Consider the following 19,761-nt stretch of genomic DNA (forward strand, 5'->3'; position numbering starts at 1 on the left):
AAGCAGCTCCTATCGCAGGGCCAGAATATCCTGCATTTTCACAGATCAGCTTGGGCAGGAGCCGTTCAATGTATTTATCTACAATGAGGTCACCTTCTTCAACCTACCCCCCTTCAGCTTTGGTTTTTAGCTCAGTTCAGACAGGAAGACCTACAAATTTTCTTTGCTTTCACTGCTCTTGTTTTGACTTTGTTTTTTCATCCAATGCTGACCATCATTGTACTTTCTTTGCAGAGAAAATCCCCACCAGATGGATGTTTGTATCCATTTCAATCTTCCTAGCCCTTCCCTAGGTGGGAAGCGGAGGTATGTGAGCTGGTCTCTTAATTCAGAAATGAGGCTAGGAAAAGGAGGAGTTCACGAAGTGTGTCATCAAAGGCTGGGTCTGTGCTGTGGACAGCTGAGGATTCAGGAGTCCTGAGGAGACATGTGTGGTCCCCAAAGGCCCACGAAGACTCCATCGAGGAAGTGGAAAGGTCTAGGAGGGGGAGGAAGGATTTGAAGAGGCAAGAATGGGATGGGAGTGCTTTTCAGTGGGAAGGGGAGGGGCAGCTTGATAAAGTACAGAGCTGATGGTCAGCATGCGTGCCCAAGGAGAAGGAATCAGGCACTGCCAGAGGTCTAGGTGGGCAGATTGGCTAAGTGGGATGACCAGAGATCAGACAGAGTATGCCAAGTATGATGGTTAATTTATGTGTCATCCTGGATAAGCTATGGTGCTTAATTGTTGGGTCAAAAACCAGTTTAGATTTTTCTGTGAAGGTAATTTTTAGATGTTATTAACATTTAAATCACTAGACTTTAAGTAAAGCAGATTACCATCCATAATGTGGGTGGTCCTCACCCAGTCAGTTGAAGGCCTTAAGAGCAAAGACTGAGGTTTTCTGAAGAAGAAGAAGGGATTCTCCTCAAGACTGCATAGACAGCCTGCTTACATTTCCAGCCCGCTGCCCTACAGATTTCAGGCTCAAGACTGCAGCATCAACAATGAATTAGCCTATGGTCCTGCCTTACAGATTTCAGACTTGCCAACCCCTCACAATCCCATGAGCCAATTCCTTAAAATAAATTTCTCTTCGTCTCAATATATCTACTTATATCCTGTAGGTTCTGTTTATTGGGAGAACCCTGGCTACTCCCCTGAATAAAGTGGGGGCTTTGCTGGGTGGTCATAGTGTGAAGGCAGCTTCTGAGAGCCAGGCTCCCTGTGCAGGGTATTCGAAGACCAGACACTGAGTCAAATTCTGCAGCCAAGTGTGATGGCCAGAAGACTCTGCCCGGAAGAGGTATCCCTGGGGCTCTTTGAATTACATCTTCCACGCAGAAGCGCTGCAAGTGTGCTCAGTGGAGCCTGGCTCACTCCCAGTTTTCTCACTTCTTGGGTGGAGTGGGTTTTAATTGACAAGATGTCCCTCTACCAGTGGACATTGTCTTGTTAAAACTGATACTCTTGCATTCTGTTGTGCAGGAGAAAGATTGCTTTTTCGTAAGCAAGCCTCAGATTTTTCTCAGCCAGTTGTGTGAGAAACATCTCTCTTGGAGGCCGCTGTGCAAGTGAGTCCCTGCAGAAACGGGCCTGGGCTGTCAGGTGCGGGGAGAAATATCTTTAGTAGGAGCAGGTCATGGAATGAGACTTCCCCACTGCCGCGTGGACGGGCAGAGGGGGTTTCCACAAGGACAATTCTTAAGAATCTCTGTAAAAATGCATGATTCCATCTGTCTCCTCTCTCTTCTTTGGCTTCAGATGAGCTGAGCCATTTAAAAATTCCCCAACAAGGGACCTGAGGCACCAGAAGAAGTGATGAACAGATTTCAATTTGGCCTCGATTTGCATAAATTTTTTTTTTTTTTTTACTTTGGCAGTTGAAATCATTGTCTGAACTAGGAGCTGGAAATGGGTAGTGGGTCTCCCCCATATAAGGCAAATTCTTGATTGGTTGGCTGGTGCTCCTGGGGGCGGGGCTCTAACCTCCGCTTCTGGAGAGGAGGAGGGGATGGCAAGGGGGCGGCAGGGAGGAAGTGTACTATCATCAGAGCAGTGCCTGGGTTCCAGGAAGGTCTTCGCATCCCCCACCGGGAAGGCAGATCCACGTGGTCTCCTCCCAGATCTGCTGCCCAGTAACTTCCCAAGGGTGTCCTCCTGGGGGCGTCTCCTCTTCGTGGGGCTGACTGATTTCTTATGAAGGGCTGCCTTGTAATTTCTTGCAGGCAGGATAGTAGGGACCTCAGACAGAGCCTGGGGCTCTGCTGCCCTGGGAACTGGAACATGGCCCTTCAGAAGGAGCTGCAGAATTTCCATTGAGGAGGGGCCTGCTTAGGGGGGCATTCTGGCTGGGAGAGGAGGCCAAAGGACATGTGTTGAGGCTCCACATGTATGACAATTTGGAATGTCTTTGTGGGGATGGGGGCAGGCACGAGAGGGAGAAGTGCTTGGGAGGAATATATAATAATAGCCAACATTTATTGAGTGGTTATTCTGTCCCAGGCACTGGCCTAAGCCTTTACTCATTATTAGTCATTTAATTGCCACAGCAAGCCTATGAGATGCTTCTATTAGTCTCATTATCAGATGGGGAGAGACGTTAAGAAATGTGCCTGGCTACCTAGCCAGTAGGTGATGGTATAGCCAGGTTGGGACCCAGGTGGTCTGGTTTAGGGTTTGTGTTCCTAATCTCTGCACAAGCTAACACTTTCTTCTAAGCTGCCTCTTGGCCTCAACACCATGCCCTTTCCACCAGCCCAATGTGTGGGCCAGGCCCCCTGGGCAGTCCTTTAAATGCCAGTGTGGACCTTCCTGGAGGCTGCTGCAGCGCTGTGTCAAGGATCTTCCAACTCAGAAAGGAGTTTCTCTGGAGCCTTGTTCAAACCTTTCATCCTGCCAAAATCCCCTCCAGCCTCCCTCCTCTTGCCAAGTCAAATCCTCCCGCCTGCCCTTCAAGCCCTCAGCTCTGGTCCCACCCACTCAGAGGGACTGTGTGGGGAGGGCTGCCTCCCATGGCCGTGCAGTTTGGGAAGAAGTTTGATGTGGCAACTACCCTGGATTCCCACAGTAGAAGTAGCAATATAAACCTCAAGTCCAGATTAAAAAAAAAGATCCAATCCCAGAGGAGGGATGTCTGCATCCCACGGGAAGACATGTCCTTCTCGACCGTTCCTTGCTCCCTTGGGGGTGCAAATCCACACCTGAGGTCTGGGCCTTGTTTGAAGTCCCTCGTGTGGGGCACAGAAAGAAAGGGCTGGCAACTCTGGCCTGGGCAAGAAGGGAGACCCGTGGGTGTGGAGGTGAGTGTGGCTGGGGTGGGGTGGGGGAAGGAGACTGAGTCAGGGAACCTGTGCTGTGTCCCTGGGAGAAATGAGAGCAGAGCTTGGGTCCGGTGCTGTGGCAGGGCTCTGTGAGTGCATTACCCACCTCCAGCCCTCGGGCGGCCAGCCGGCCCAGCAGCCCGAGCTCCTGCCTCACCGCTGGCTGCCTCCTCCACTCAAGAAGTAGCACTTCCTGGATGTGCTGTGATGTGAGAAAAACATGACTGAGAGGCCCCTAATTAAAGTGGTGTTGCAGGCCAGCCCCATGGCTCAGCGGTTAAGTGCACGTGCTCTGCTGCTGGCGGCCCGGCTTCGGATCCCGGGCGTCCACCGACGCACCACTTCTCCAGCCATGCTGAGGCCGCGTCCCACATACAGCAACTAGAAGGATGTGCAGCTATGACATACAACTATCTACTGGGGCTTTGGGGGGCAAAAAAAAAAAGGAGGAGGATTGGCAATAGATGTTAGCTCAGAGCCGGTCTTCCTCAGCAAAAAAAAAAAAAGAGGAGGATTAGCATGGATGTTAGCTCAGGGCTGATCTTCCTCACACACACACACACACAAAAAGTTGTGTTGACCAGAGAGAATTAAATTATAAAAATGATAAGACCGGCTCCTAATTAGAGCCTCTGGGCTCCAGGGGCTCGGGCAAGGGCCTCGGGCAGTTTACAGGAGAGGCTGTGGGACCTCAGCGAGTGGGCGGCCGGCTGACTAGAGGGGCTGCACCTGACAGACTTGGCTGCTGGGCACCGCTCAGCCCCCTGATTTTACAAGTGGGGAAACTGAGGTCATAGACAGGAAAAGTTGCTCATGCCAGGTCTCAGGGGACCTGACTTTCAGCCAGGGATCCTTGTACCTTGGCTCAGGCCTCTCCAAGGAGTTCACATGGAAAGAATGTATACAGGGATGTTGCATGCCTGGGGCTTATGATAGCATTCATTCATTCATTCGTTCGTTCAACAAATACTTACAGAGTGCCGTGGGCCAAAGACTGTTCTAGACATGGGATAGAGCTGTGAACAAAAACAGACAAACATCCCTCCCCTTATGGAGCTATTTTTTTTTTTTTTGTAGGAGAGAGACATAAACTCACATTAAATAAATAAACATGGTGTCAGAAGGTGGTAAGGAAAATGGAGAAAAATGCAGACAGGAGGGTGCAGGGTCCCCTCAGGTCAGAGCAGCAGGGCCCCTTGAGCGATAGTAAGGGCAACAGCCCCCTCAACAGCCTCCGCCATTGTGAAGGGGCAGGTGGCACAGCAGAAGGAGGACCCAGCTGGGAACTGCCATTCACAAGACCATGTGAGAGATGGCCAAGAGGCAGAGTCCCCCAGAGGACCTGGGAGAGTCCAGGGCAGAGGGGCCAGCTGGCGGGGTCAGGGCGAGCTTCCTGGCGGAGGCAAGGCTTGGCTGGGCATTGAGGAAGTGGCCTCATGGGAATTTAGGAAGGGCAAAAGGAGGGTACAAGTCGAACTTCCAGTGGGCTGGGGAGCAGCATGTGGGAGAGGAAGAAGTAAGGGATGAGACAGGAGGTGTAATTGAGGAGCAGCCTTGGGAGGCCGTGAAGAACAGGCTAAGCAGGTTTTATCTCCCAGCCTCCTTGTGGTTCATAGCTGAGGGATGACATTGGCAAGAGGCCACTTTATAAAGGTCCCTGTGGCAGGTACAGGAGGGTTTCTGTGGAGCTAGAAGGTATCTGCCCCTAGGGCGGTGATTGCGGGGTGCAGAGAGCGGATGGAAGTAGGAGAGGGAGGAAGAGCCACAGGACCTGATGCCTGAGCTCCAGCTCCCTCAGTCCCGGGCTGCTTTCCTGGGGTTTGGCGGGGTCATCAGCCTCCTATTTCACTGCTCCGCACATGCTGCGATTTTCCAGGACAGGGAGAGGAGACCTGATTGCCCTGGGACTTTCCCAGATGCTGAATTGCATGCTACTACCACTGCCGTACACCTCCCGGTCTCTCCTTTCATACTCAGCCTTCCCTGGGTCTGGCTTGGACTTGGCCAGCCCAAATCAGACAGACCCTGGAGGACAGTCGGCAAGAAAAGCTGTGTCAACCCAGGCTGGAGGAGACACATTTGATCTGTTCCTGGAGGAGCAGTCAGGAAGGGGATTTGGGGGTCTTTGGGGTGCTGAGTCTAGTTACACTGCAGCAAAGGAGCCCCAGGGCAAGTCTGGGGCCCTGGAAATCAACAGGTCCAGCTCAGGGGGGTTGGGGCACCAGCACCACTCTGAGGATCTGACCGGTCTCGGTCCCTCAGCTTACTGCAGCCTGGTAGGGGCCCTTCGGGTTTTTGGGTGGACAAGGCCTGACCCAGTGCTCAGTGTTCCTATAACGAGAGTCATTTTCTCCAGCCTGGGCCCAGCGCTAGGTCTAGGAGGGGAACTTGCTGTGATTCCAAGCTTATGAATTCCCCTGGTGGGATGCAGACATATATTTCACTCAGAAATACATGGGCAGACCTGGGCTGGCTGCATTAGGGGCTCTGGGGACTGCTGGGGTCCTAAGGATCCAACACCTGCCAGAGCTGCAGCTGTTGTTCAAGGGGAAGCCGCTGGAGCCTCTGGACTGGCCTCGGCCGGGAGAGCACGGGGTTCCCGGGCTCAGGTGTAGTGCAGAGTAGCCAGGCAGGGTGGCCAGGTAAAAAAAATGGAGACTCAAAGATGAGAAAGGACCCCCATTTCATGGCAGAACAGAGGCTAGAACCCTGGTACCACTCCTTCTAGCCCACTGCCTCATCCTCAGCTCCCTGGGGTCTCGAGGGGAGCTTGACTGAGAGCTCCCAGAGGCCACCATGGGACAGCTGAGTCGGAGAGCCAGCGATCTGCAGCTGGGACTCTGCACTCACTCAGCCAGGGAGCCTTGCTGTGCCCTGGTTGGCTTTCCCACCCTCTCTGTGCAGACTGGGGTGGGTGTGTACTTTGTGCTTAATTATAGTGCTCATAACCGGAGAGGAGCTGCTTGGAAGCACATGTCATTTTGTTTGGGGATAATAGACACGAAGGCTGGAAAATATCTATTAGATCATCCCGTCCTGCCTCTGCCAGAGCTAGTATGATCGGCGTCAGATCCCTGTTTTCTGCAGCCTCAGACTCAAGCAGGGGGGCCTGTGTGAGGCCTCCTGGGAAGTGGCAGCCCCGCATGTTTTTCTTGAGCTCTGCTCTCATTTTCCTTGTCTGTTGGCTCATTTTTCGTCCATGGGCCTGGTTCTGCTGCCCTGGCTCTCTCACGTTCTCCCAGCGAGCATCGGTTCCTCCGGCTCCTGTCTGTGGAGCCCCTGCTCTGTGGCAGGCCTGCCCGTGCTTAGTTCTGGGGGTTCAGACAGTGATGTCAATCAGTCCCTGTGCACAGTCAAGAGCAACGTGAGACATGCCCATGAAGAATTCCAATTTATAGCTAAAGGTGGGAGGCACCATGCAAAAAGTTCCGCTAGAGGCTGGGGAAGGGAGAGGTCCCTTTGGGCTCTGCTTGTCCGGATGGCTTCATGGAGGAGATGGCATTTGAGCTGGGTGAGGGTTCACTAGGTGGAGAAACGGGGCCGAGGCACCACAGCGGGACCTACAGCCTCCTTCTCCGCCTACGCCTGACTGGGGTCCACTTGATATCCTCTGTCTCCACCTCATCTTTTTGGCTGTGGATTGACTCCCTCTACCTTTGCCATCTCATCCCTTCTGTTTCCCTCTCCTCCCACCTCTGGCCCATTTTAGATGCAGTGGGCAGGCAGATCAAGGCTGAGGCAGTGGCAAGGGTCAAGTGACCAGATTGCTAGGGCCATAGCTGTCACCAGCCTTCAGTTTCCTCATCTGCAAACTGAGAGGTGAGGGCCCGTGAGCCCTTCAAGTCTGATGTTCTAGGAATTTCTAAAGCAGTGAGCCACTCAGCTGATCCAGAGTCCAGAGGTTGAGGCCTCATGTCTGTTTTGTCCTCATCTTGACTTCAACCATCACCACCAGCCTGGCAGCTCCCAGATCTGCATCTCCAGCACAAATTCCCCCCACCCCAAGCTATCGAAACACACACACCACTGCTCCTTGCATGTCTCTCTGGAGGTGCCTCAACATCAGCGTGTCCTAAGAGGAAGTCACTGTATTTCATACCCCTCTGATTTACCCTGCTGCCAGAGTGCACATGCATAACACACTCACAGTCACACACTTCTGATCACGTCACTCTCTTGCTTAAAACCACTCCACCAGAGTAAAATCCCCAGAAAATCAAGCTTGGTGGGGCATACGTCTTTTGTGACCTGATCCCAGGATCATCTGTCACAACTCCCCACCTCCCAGACATCACACTCAAGCCACTCTAACTGCTGAACACACCTTGATATTTCACATCTATGTCTTTGTGTGTGTTCTTTCTCTGGTATAGAAGATCCCTCTCATCTCATGTTTTCTTGATGCACTCCTATTTATTCATCAAAATCCAGCTCACTTATCACCTCTGTAATGAAGCCTTCCCAGACATCGCCTGTCCCAGTTAATCATTCCCCCTCCTCTTTGCCATCCTCGACCTTGTGAATACAGTTTTTATGGAACTTATCAATTAGTTATTATCAGTTTACAGGTCTGTGGGCACCCCATCTCCCATCCGTCTTTTGGCCCCAGTTTTCTCTAGCACAATGTCTAGCACTTATTAAGTGCTAAGGTTCTTATTTTATAACTGAGCTCAACTGAATCTCAATTACTGACCTAAGGGACTCCCAGCCTGTTGACATCTTGGCCCTGCCCAAAGTCAGGAGCACACTTCCAGAGGGCTCTGCATGGGGAGCAGTGGTAGAGCACGTGTGGCCTCAGCTCGGTGATGCCCTGAAGTAGGTGTTAGGAGTTTTCTCTTTTGCAGGCTGGAGTGAGCCCTTGAGCTGACCCAGAAGTTCTGAGCATTTATCATCCAGTATTGATGACCATGTATTTTGCCTCCACTCTTTATACCTAGAGACGAAGGAAGAAATACAAGCTCATGATACAAAGAGTATTTCCCCGGTTTATCAGCTCTCCCCCTCTCAGCTCGCGCTCAGAATGATTTCTTAGTTCTCAGCTTTTATTCCTCTGATCAAAGTGCCCGAGGCAGTGAGCACCAGGAGGCAGGAGCATTTCTGGCTGAGCCTCATGCTCCCCTCTTCTGGACTGTTTTAAGAACCTGTAACCCAGCGTTCTCTGGTCAGGAGGGCGTGGCCTGACTGTAGAAGGGTCTCCAAGGGCTTATGGGGCCCCGCTGCCCTGGGATACTGGGGGCAGCTGCCTCCACTTGGAGGAGATCAAAGCTCCTTGTGCCTTTCTTGTCCTTCCTCCCTTTCTCATTCTGTTCACTCAATCGCTCTTTTCTCTCCAATGAATTAAATGCAGAAAATCCATGAGCAGGATTTCTCTCTTCAAAGGATCAAATAACCTTTCTTTATTCCCCCTTTAAAAAATTTTTTTTTCCCAAACTGTAAAAGGAAAACATGCAAACAGACTTCGAGTTAAAGGTGAGACAAAGAAAGAAAAGTTGCAGCAAAGTAATTTCAACTTGAGAAGTGGAGCAGTTGAAGTTCAGAAAAATGTACGCTCAGCAATACGGTCCTCTCCTACAAATTAATTGACCCAGGGCGCTCGTGTAATTAGTGCGAGGGGCAGGGAATCGAGGAGCTAACAATATCTCGCACCCAGTTTAGAATTATGTTCACCAGAGCCTTCCCTCTTCCTTTCCTGAGAGGGAGGGGAGAGTTGCCCCGCAGGTCTGGAATCAGCAGGTGCTTCACGGCTGGAGACGTATTTCGGGACGCGTGGAGGAGGCGGTGTTTTGGGTGCGGCCCCCTGACTTCCGCCCTTGCGCACAGCGAGGTGGGCTTTTGCAGAGAGGGGCAGAGGTCGCTCAGCTCTGCTCCGAGAACTGGAGACTCGGGCTCTGGAGACTGGGTCCCCAGGCCTCTGAGTCCTTCCCACTCCCCATTTCCTGCCCGTGTGCTGCATATAAACTTTTCGAATTTCCTATTTTTGACATGAATATGGATATTTGTCACCTCATGAGGCACTAGGAGAACTCAAGTCTGTGAAGTGCTTGGAGAGCTTCAGTGGAGGATCCTGTGGCTGATCTTGTCACAGGAATCTTTGTGGTGGGGGCATGCTTCATGGGGTCATGTGGGGGGTGTTAACCGTCTTTTCCATTTTTACCATAGACTCCTTTGATATGTGGTGAGGTCTATGGACTTACTATGGTCTGAATGTTTATGCCCCTCCCTAATTTATATGTTGAAGCCCTAATCCCCACTGCCATGATATTTACAGGTGGGCCTTTGGGAGTAATCATGTCATGAGGGTGGAGTGCTTATGAATGGGATTTGTGCCCTAATAGGAAGCACATGAGAGAGATGATCTCTCTCTGCCATGTGAAGATACAGCAAGAAGGTAGCTGTCTCCAAGAGTGCTCTCACCACACTGAATCAGCTGGTACCTTGATCTTGGACTTCTGGCTTCCAGAATTTTGAAAAATAAATATTTGTTGCTTAAGCCACTCAGTCTATGATATTTTGTTATAGCAGCCTGAACCGACTAAGACAGGGTTCATTCTCAGACTAATGTCTCATAATGCACAAAATAAAATGTATGCAAATATAAATGTATGCTATTACAAAGGAAACAAATTATATTGATATACAGTTAGCAAAATATAAATAAAACAGAAATGTGGTACAGTCATATATGTACATCTTTGTTAACACATTAAAAAGCAAGATCTGCTTATAGGTCTAATAACTGCCATATGTCTGAAATAATATTTGAGAAGTTTGTAACAATCATAATATATTAAAGTATCTGATTTCTACTGTTGACAAATCACAGGCATTGTAAAACTACCATTGTTTATTGCTCACGTTCATAATTGAAGGAAATGTGATAGTTCAGTTAGAGGTTGGTGAAAATAAAGATGGACATTTTCCCCATCTAAGTTCATTGACCCTCTGAATTCTATCCATGGACCTTTGGGTGAGTCTCCACTGATGAAAAAATGGGTTTCTTATGAATATAACTGAACCATGTGTGGCTTCTACTGAATCCTTCTTCAAGTTCCTCTGCTTTTGGGGGGTCTTTGCCCCTTTCTGGGGACTGAAGTCTTGATTTCTTGCAGTCGATTGTGTTGTTAAGGAGTTGGAGGACCAAGAGGACAGAAATGATGAGAGAAACGTCAATACAATATGTGCATGATCAGAAGCACTAGGCTGTTGGCTTTGCTGAGAGGAGGGAGGGGTGAGGGCACGTGCACGGCTGGGGAGGAAGCGTGGGCACAGGCTACACCGTACTTTCCAGAGGGGAAAGGCTGGATGCTTAAGGGGTAGATTGGCCAAGTCATGCGGCAAGAAGGAGGCAACTTGGGACCAGGCAGGGTGCAAAGAGTGGGAGTTGGGGCATCTTGGCAGTTAAAGGTGGGCTCCCTGAACATGCTCTTCTTGGGGCTGTAGGGCAGAGTGGCGGCTCCCCCTAGATCATCAGGATGAGGGACATATATTGGTGTTGCAAGCACACTGATTCTGCAATGCACCTCTTCTCGTGGTTTGAGTTCCTACTCTTCCACATGTTCTCCGTGAGGCAGGCTTCTGCAATATCGTGTGTGCTTAGAACATTTCCACCCACTGGTCGTTTACTTCCCAAACAGCCCCTCCCACGTTCTCTTAAGCAGCATCTTCAGGCTTCATGAACAAACATCTGTAAGCCAGTTGCTCATTTGCCATCTATTTAGTGCCTGTCACAACTGAAATAATCTCTGAACAGGAAAATATTTTTATCTTTCTTAGTTGCTGTTCAGAGGCCAGGGGTGGGCAATTGAACTTCTCTGCTTGAGAAAGATAAATTGCTCCAGGTAAGATTTAATTTTGCTAAAGAAAAATCCCAAAATGACTTTTCCCCTTAAGTTAATACTTTTTGTCCTTGAAAACAAAGCCCACGCAGTACAAGTGAACGATACCTTGAAGTCTTTGTTCTCTGGGTTGAGTCTCAGAGCTGAGTGCATCAGGCGGGGGGCTAAAACTCGTAGGCAGAGGTATGGAATCCCCAATTTCTCCCTTTTAACCCAGATCCCAGGCTCTTCCAGAGCACTGGGCCAAACCCTAACAACCAAGTGCCCGTCCAGAGACTTGGTGGTGAGAGATTAGATGACAATCCTTATTCAATATTAACAATTATTAATGTGATATTTTATATTCTTTCATACTAGGTCATGGAAATCTGGTATGCATTTTATACTTACAGCACATCTCAATTCAGACTCACCTCAATTCAAGTGTTTTATGGCCACATGTGGCAAGTGGCTACCATACTGGCTAGTGCTTCTTTAAGTCTTGCTCTTCACTGTGATCTGTGCTGCCTCTTGGCCAATCAGCCCATGGAACCAAGAAGAGCACTGGAGGTTGATCTGCTAGAGCAATTTCTGGGTACAAAGGCACACTGTGAGGCAAGGACATAGGAAGAAGCACACTGGGAGATGTACCAATGACCCACGACTTCTTCACAAAAGAGAGCAACCTGAAGATTACCATCCCCTTGAGAAACTGGAGAAGGCTCCTCCTGGAGTTTGCAGGTGTTCTGAGAACTGGGAAGGTGTCTTCTTGAAGGCTGTCACAGCCCTGAGTGCGCAGCAGATGCCCAGAGTGCAGGGAAGAGGTTTGCTCGTTAAGAGACACCGTGGGTGGAGCAGCCACACACATAAGGCCAAGACCATGGCAAGGAGAGAAGGAGAAAGGAAGTGTCTCCAACTGTCTCTAGTAGCTCCTGCATCATTGCCACTCTTGTATTTTGTTGATGATTCTCTTATTTATTTCTTTGTTTGTATTCCATTGTATTCCTCAAATGGACTAGATGCAGTTTACAAAGACAGTTGGATTACAGCAAGATGACATAAAACACTCCAAAAAATGAAGCAGAGATATAAGAATAGGAAAGATGAATGGAACCAGGTGTGAGGTTGGTTCAAAAGATATATCCCTTATCATATATTTGCTAGAGACGGGCTGTATTGATCTGAGTCTAAGCTTCCCAACAGCCAAGGCAAAGAGGGAAGCACAGTAAGTGACATGAGTCACAGCACAACCAAATAAAAGCAATCAAGTGCTGAGTTGGCACAAAGTCACACTGTGATGCAAGGACATAGGAAGAAGCACAGTGGGAGACATATCAATGACACCAAAATTGTGTCACATCCTCAGAGTGATGTTCCTCCTGGATTCTTCCTCGAAAAGAAACTTCATCAAGTTCCAGATGCCATCTTCAGCAGCACCTCGCATACATCAGTGTGAAATCCTCCCCCATCTCCCCACTCACCCAGTGTTTCTCTCCTGTCTCTGTTTAGACTGAGGGCACACCTTCTTGCTGTTCTGTAGAAGTTCTTCTGCAAGAGCCCAGCTGATGATGTTCAGATACTCAGCTCTTGGATGATCTGGCTTAATCTGGGTCAATTAAAGGGATTTAGAGCAATGCATTTCCATGGCAGGGACTACTTGAAGTTCACCGAAGCCTGTTTCCTTCCCTCCTGGGCACATGAGTGCTTTCCCCAGGCTCCTTTGCAGCCAGGTATGACCTTGACATTGAGCTTGAACAGAAGTGATGTGTGTCACTTCTGAGGTGAAGTGGTTGGGAAGTGAATGTATTCCCTCCATGATCCCTTCCTCATCTGCTCGCTGAAGGGAGAAGACTATAAAGACCCAGAGGAGGGTGGAGCCACAGGAAGGAAGAGGACTGGGCTCCTGAAGGCCTGGCGGAAGAATACCCAGCCAGACAACCGTTATTGGACTGTGACGTGCACGAGGAACCAACTTGACTGTGTCAAGCCACTGAGGATTCAGGATTTGTCTTTTAGAGTAGCTAGCATTATTTTAACTAATAGAATTCCCTCTTGGGAAATACCCTCTAAACACAATTCCTCTCAACCAAGAGGAATTGAAAGGTTTGAATGACACCAAGTTCAAGGTTACATTCCCTGACAACTACCAGGAGTGCAAGTATTCTCTGCTGCAGGGAAGCGGGTAGGTGTAGAGCCTTATGTTTTAACAGTCACCCTGGGGGGGAGTAAGATTAACACACTCTTGTCAAAATTGTGTCACCTTACAAGAACTCCTGCCTGAACAGAAAGCTCTCGTATCTCCTTTTGGAGCTAAGCCAGGATGTACCTGTGGGTAAGGCCAAGATTCTCCTCAGAAAGTCATTTTGGGTCTGCCTCAACACATGGAAAAAATAGTAATCAAGGCCGTACAGTTTCATACAATATAATCTGCTATAGCAACTTTAACCTGAAAAAAATAAAACAGCTGTAACCCTCTGACTGCTGCTTTGTAAAAACAAACAGAACTTGGACAGTTAACTTGGCTGAGTCCCCTTCTCACTCTGGGCTTTAGTTTCTAGGCATGACGAATAAAAAAATGAATTTGATGGGCCAAAACTGCAATTTACAATCTATGTGTATTTTGCCAACAGAATCTCTCTAAAGCACTCATCTGTAGCATGTCCATGATAGATACAATTCTGATCCTGTTGTTCTCACAAGGTATAAGCACTAAGCACCAGCTCAGGCAGCAGAACAGATGTTTCCAGCGGCCACACCCACTATACAAAGTGAGATGGTCGTAATATTTATGGCCCAGGTCCTGGGGGCCACAACAAGGAGGGAATGGTCTCCCTTGCTTCTCCCAGAGCAGCACTGTGGGCAGGCCATTGTGCTTAGTGGTCCCTGGTGACTGGGTGCTCGTGTTGCCACCACATTAGAAGTTCGGGAGGCTCAGATTTATGAGCCTTGCCAGTGTGCAGGGCTCCTTTGTTCCTGATGGGAGTTTGACATCGAGTCTTCTGTAGAGCTTGGTGGTGTGCCCGGGAATGAGCTCATAGGTTCTCCAGACTCAGTGAACAGACAAGAGCAGTAGCATTGAAGAACCACGTGATGAGACAGAGTGGGGATCCCGGCTGGGCCAGTGCTCCTGCCGTGCGGCCTGTGCAGCCAATGTCTGCCCAAGGGACACAACTACCTTCAACTTCAGACTTCACCAAGACTGCACAGGACCTGGATCCTCTGTCCCTAGAGAAGGTCAAGCCCAATTCTGGCTGAAGAATGTGAAATTCACAATGAAGAACCCCAGATCTGATTTTTCACTCTCATTTGACATCTTAAATCATCCTGGAATCGAGCTCCACGGTTTTCCCTCTTCTGGGAAAGTGGGGTGAGCGTGTGAGCAGGTGCTCTCCACTGTAGAGGTTGGGTGGCTAGGGTAACTGGCATCCTGGGGACAGTGAGATCTATAGTCCAAAGTGCCTTTTACCCAAACCCAGGTTGTGACCTGGGAAAGCTGTGTGAGGGGGGCACTTGATCACTTCATGCCTCACTGATTGTCCGTCCTCCTCAGCTGGCAGGACCTTGAGGGAGGCACACGTGTCCCATTATGAGAATGTTCTAGGCAGCCCCCGGGCAGTGTCTCTCAAACTTTAAATGTGCCTGTGATTCACCTGGGCATCTGTAAACATGCAGATTCTGAGTCGGCAGGTCTGGGGTGGGGCCTGAGGTTCTGCATTTCTAACCAACTTCCAAGTGAGGCTGATGCTGCCCTGAGGACCACACTCTGAGTAGGAGGGTCCAGGGGATCATGCCATTGCTGGATGTTTTTACAAGCAGTGCATCTGTGCAGCTCACCAGAGCCTGCCATGGAGGCACAAGGGGTCTCTGATGAGAAGGGTCTGAGTGTGGCCTGAGGCTAAGTGGGAAGAGAGAATCCACAAGTTACGGCTATCGGGGCCTGTGAAGAAGGCGCCTCGTGGGCTTCCTTCTGCTTGCCCTGGCTTGGTGCATTGTGGCTTTACTTTTACAAATTTGGAGGGGCCTCATCGTACCTCACGTCTGAGCTGGGCGTTTAGACCAATCTGAGAATATAAACAAGCTGGCAAAAGGCACCCAATTGAAAGCCTGGCCAGGGGCATAGGGGCTGGTACACATTCTCAGCTCTTTGCTCCCTGCCGGGCATCTTAGGTCAAAGCCCAGCTTGGTTCTTCTTCCCACCCTCCCAGGGTGCTGAGAAGGAGGACGCCTCCACTCTTGGAGGAGCTTGGCTCCTTGCATCCCAACACGTGCGTGTTTTCTGTTTTATAGGAAGAAATGTGTCTTGGCGGGAGGCCCACGTTTCGTTCCAGCACATCCTTTTTACCAAAAGAGCCATCCTCGGAGCTGCCAACAGTGTTTATGAGAGAGCCATCTAACAATGCTTTGGATGTGGGAGCACGGCCTGACCACAGACATGGCCTTCCCCACCCCACACACCATCCGTCAGAAAGCCTGGCACATGGTGTTGGTGTCTTTATTTTTACCCCAAAATGTAAAAAATGTAAAACTGGTTTCTTTCTTTCCTTTTTTTTTTTTTTAAATTTTTCCAGCTGGGAAAACTCCTGTCAGTGGATGCAGTGTCCTTTCCAGATTCAATATTATGCAAACTGCATATCGGCAAATGGAGTAAACAAATATGTCCACGAAGCTTCCTGAGGCACAGAGAGATGGGGCTGCCCCAACACATAGACGGAGACCTGCCGACTTGCCTGGAGCTGCTGACACTGCCGCTCTGCTGGCTCTGCTGCCTCCTCTTTCCTTCAGAACATGTGGCTGGAGTCTGAGAGCCTGGGATGATGGGTCACTGTGACGCCCAGCAGCAGGGGACAGCTGGCAGTCACCTAGACCGAGGGTGGCTGTAGGTCAGGTTGGACCCATCCTTGGCTGGGGTTGGGGGCTCATGTCAGGGTCACAGAGTGAAGCTCACGACCCAGCCAGTCCTGTGCCTGCTCTAAGTCCCAATGTCTTCAGTCCCACCCCTGACAGTGAGGCTCCTCTACCCCAGGCAAGGCTGCGGAATTTTTACTTTTCAACTCTATCTCCCCTGCCTGGCAGTCATGGACAGGAGGCAGGACCCTGCATGAAGTCTTTCTGGAAGAGAGAACTTGGCCAAGTCCCTTTCCCACCATGGGCCTTAGTTTCCAGGCACGCAGCGAGTTAACATGGGTGTGATGAAACGAAGGCTGCCTTCAGCTCTGCGATTCTACAAAGTGCAGGCTGCTTCTGTGCTATGCTGATTCCCAACATGTCCTCATTGCAATAATCCTGTGAGATTAAGTACCTTTTAAATGTTCCCTTCTAAGCAGATGAGGAAACAGATTTAAGGGGATTAGAGTATTCTGTTGAAAGGTGGGCAGAAAATGAATAGAGAAGCTAGCTTTTAGACCTGGCACTGTCTTTTCAAAAATCTCGTACTTTCTTTTTTGCAAAATGGCATCATCGTTCCCCAAACATACCTGCATTCAGAAAACAAACAAATAAACAAAACAAAGGGTCAAGGAACATCCAAAGGGTACATCTTCAAAGCCTGAAATGAAATTTTTATCCATCTGTCTTCCATGTACCACCTCTCCTATGCTGGCTGGCCTGAATATTTTTTCTTGTAGCTTCTGTCGCCTTTGTCTGTGAGAGGGTAGGGAGGGGAGGGGCGGGTGGAGAATCTGCCCATCTGCCCTTTTGGGAGGGCTGTATGCCCCTACATGCTTGTTTCTTGGACAAACAGAACTTGGCATGTCCTCTGCTGGTTTGTGATAAGGCGACTCCCTTCTCACCGTCAACAACCTCATAGCTTTGCAGACGCAGTTGCTCAAACAGAGTGGGTTCTGTCACTACCAAATATACTGGAAGTCTCAGAATTACTGAGAACAAATGTTTGCAGCCGTGCTAGCTGGACCCCTGATGAACTGGGCATGTCTGTCCTTATTGTTTTAGAGGGGAGATGAGTTCTGAGGTGTCGAGAGGAAATGGCCCTGTACCCAGTTTCACGTCCTGACTGGATCCCTGGTGCCTGGGATGCCGTATTGCTGAGCAGATGGTGGTGTCATGAGCGTGCTTCTGGTGGAGAAAAGACTGAGAGGAGACTGCATAACCCCCTCGTGCTGACAGATTTGGGCTGCTCTTATAGGAGAGGCACTGGGATGGGAGGTTCGTTAGGCCACAGGAGGAACAACCGAGGCCAAAACTTCATGTGTTCAGTGGTTGGACACCTTTTTGTGGAGGCTGCTGATGAACTGGGTGTCTGTGATCCGATTTTTAGCACTTAGCACATATCTGATATTTCATGTAGGTTTTTGATTATCGAATTGTGGAAATTTTCAGATATCTCCTCTTAGAATCTCATCGACTCCATTCTTCCTGGTGGGAGAGTGGGGAAATCAATCAACCAAAATATTCTTTGACCAATCACTGTGCCCATTCAATGCTCAGATCCCTTTGTCAATCAAATCTCCCAAGAATATCCCAGGTAATACATTTTGAGGGTTATCGTCAGCTTAGCTTATTTGCTTCCCCTTCCTTTACTCTCAACACCTCTCAAACATATGATAGGGATTCTCACAACAGAGTTAGACCAATGAATTTACCTACAAGAAACAACACTAATTAAGTGGTTAATGTGTGCAGTAGGCAAATTTATTTTCCTCATCGTACTGCCAAAATTCGTGGTCTTTTGCATCTTTTATTGGGCTTACCATGGCAGAACATGTGGTGAAGGTGTTTGTGCCTCACACTACTATACATTTGCTCCGCGGGGATGGCTTTTCAACTGTGTTTCTGTGTCTTTCCCATCCACACACCATGTGGCAGACAGACTCTGAGGTGACCCTCTAAGGTCCCTATCTCCTGTCTACATCCTGCATAGTCCCCCTACCCTTGAGTGTGGGTAGGACCTGATTGCTTCTAACCAACTGAATACGGCAAAAGTGATGAGACACCACTCCTATGATTACATTGCATTATATGAGACTCTGTCTTGCTAGCAGATTCCCTCCAGAGGCTCTTCTTGCTGTCTTGATGAAGTAAGTGGCTGTGTTGGGAAAGCCCATGTGGTCCTCTATGAATGGCAGGTGGCCTCTAGGTGCTGAGTGAGGCCTCCACCCAGTAGCCAGAAAGAAGCTGGGGCCCTCAGTCCTACAACCACAAGGAAATGAATTCTGCCAATAATGAATGAGCTTGGAAGCAGGTTCTTCCCCAGTCAAGCTGTTAGCCTGACAAGTATAGTGACTTACACAGTGACAGGTGAGAGACACACCTGGGTACAGACCAGTGTGCTTTTCAGAGAACATCTTTGGTTCTCCCCTAAGCTGTGGCCAAAGGGGAAAATAAAGCCATTTAAAACTATTTATTTATATAAATGTCTTATATTTTATGTAGAATTTATTCTTAAATATATTGTAGATTTTGTGGACATTTGGGATTTATTTTTCCATTATATTCTCTAACTGGCTAATGCTGGCATAGACAGTAGTCATTAATTTCTAAATAATTATTTTAAAAAATGTCTAATAGCTTCTCATCTAAAAGTCATCTAATCCTCAAACAGCAATAATTACATCTTCTTATTTCTTGTGAAAGACTTTTTTCTTTTACCTTATTACACTGTCTAGAAGAACCTGTCCAATAGAAATATAACACCAGTCACATATGTAATTTAAAATTTTCTAGTAGCTATGGTAAAAGAAAGTAAAAAGAAACACATGGAATTAATTACACTTTTATTTAACCCAATATATTTGAAATATTATTTTGACCTAAATTGATATATTATTAATTAGATATTTCACATTCTTTCTTAAAATACTAAGTCTTCAAAATCTGGTGTGTACTTTACTCTTACATCATATCTCAAGTCAACTGCTCAGTAGCTGTATGTGGCTAGTGGCTGTTATTTTGGACAACACAGGTCTAGAATCTAGAATACTGTAAATAATAACCATGATTGCAAGTAGCCTTGTCTTATTTTCTGATAGTGGGAACACCACTTATTTTTAATTAGCAATTATAGATCTGTCTTGGGACAGGTTTTAATTTTTTATCGTACCAAGCAGCAATCTTCCATTCCTAGTTTATGAAATATTTTTGTTGTGGTTATTATTATAAATTAGAAATGCACATTGAAGTCACCTCCTCATCTTTTAAGACAATGCATTGTTTTTTCTCCTTTGACTTAGTGATATGATGTTTTAAGTTTTCACCTAATATTTAACTATCTGTGCCTTCTGGGAATAACGTTTACTTAGTTATGGGGCTCTTTTTACTTTGCATGATTTAATTTGCTATTGTTTCATTTCATAAGGTCACATTTCATTTCACAAGGTCAGATTTTCCCCTGAAAACAATGTGACTAATGCCAGATAGCACTAGGCAGGCTTTGGACTGCGGGAAGGAAGGACTGCTTTTTCTCCTGAGGGCCAAGAAGCTGAGAGAGTGGCAGGATGTCAGGTCAGAGTGTGTGGCTGAATCTGGAACCTTCTGGACTCGGTCAACTTGGCACAGTGCAAGTGCCTTAGGGAAAATGGCCAAGTGTGTGAGGACAGTGCTGTGTAGGGGAATGGCAGCATTGGGAGCTCAGACACTGAATGATGTGGAACCACCAGAGACAGGCATGATACTCGGAGAGAGCCGAATC

Source organism: Ceratotherium simum, chromosome 11 (genome assembly GCF_057802395.1).
Source record: "Ceratotherium simum simum isolate JZ-2026a chromosome 11, ASM5780239v1, whole genome shotgun sequence".
Lineage (NCBI taxonomy): Eukaryota > Metazoa > Chordata > Mammalia > Perissodactyla > Rhinocerotidae > Ceratotherium > Ceratotherium simum.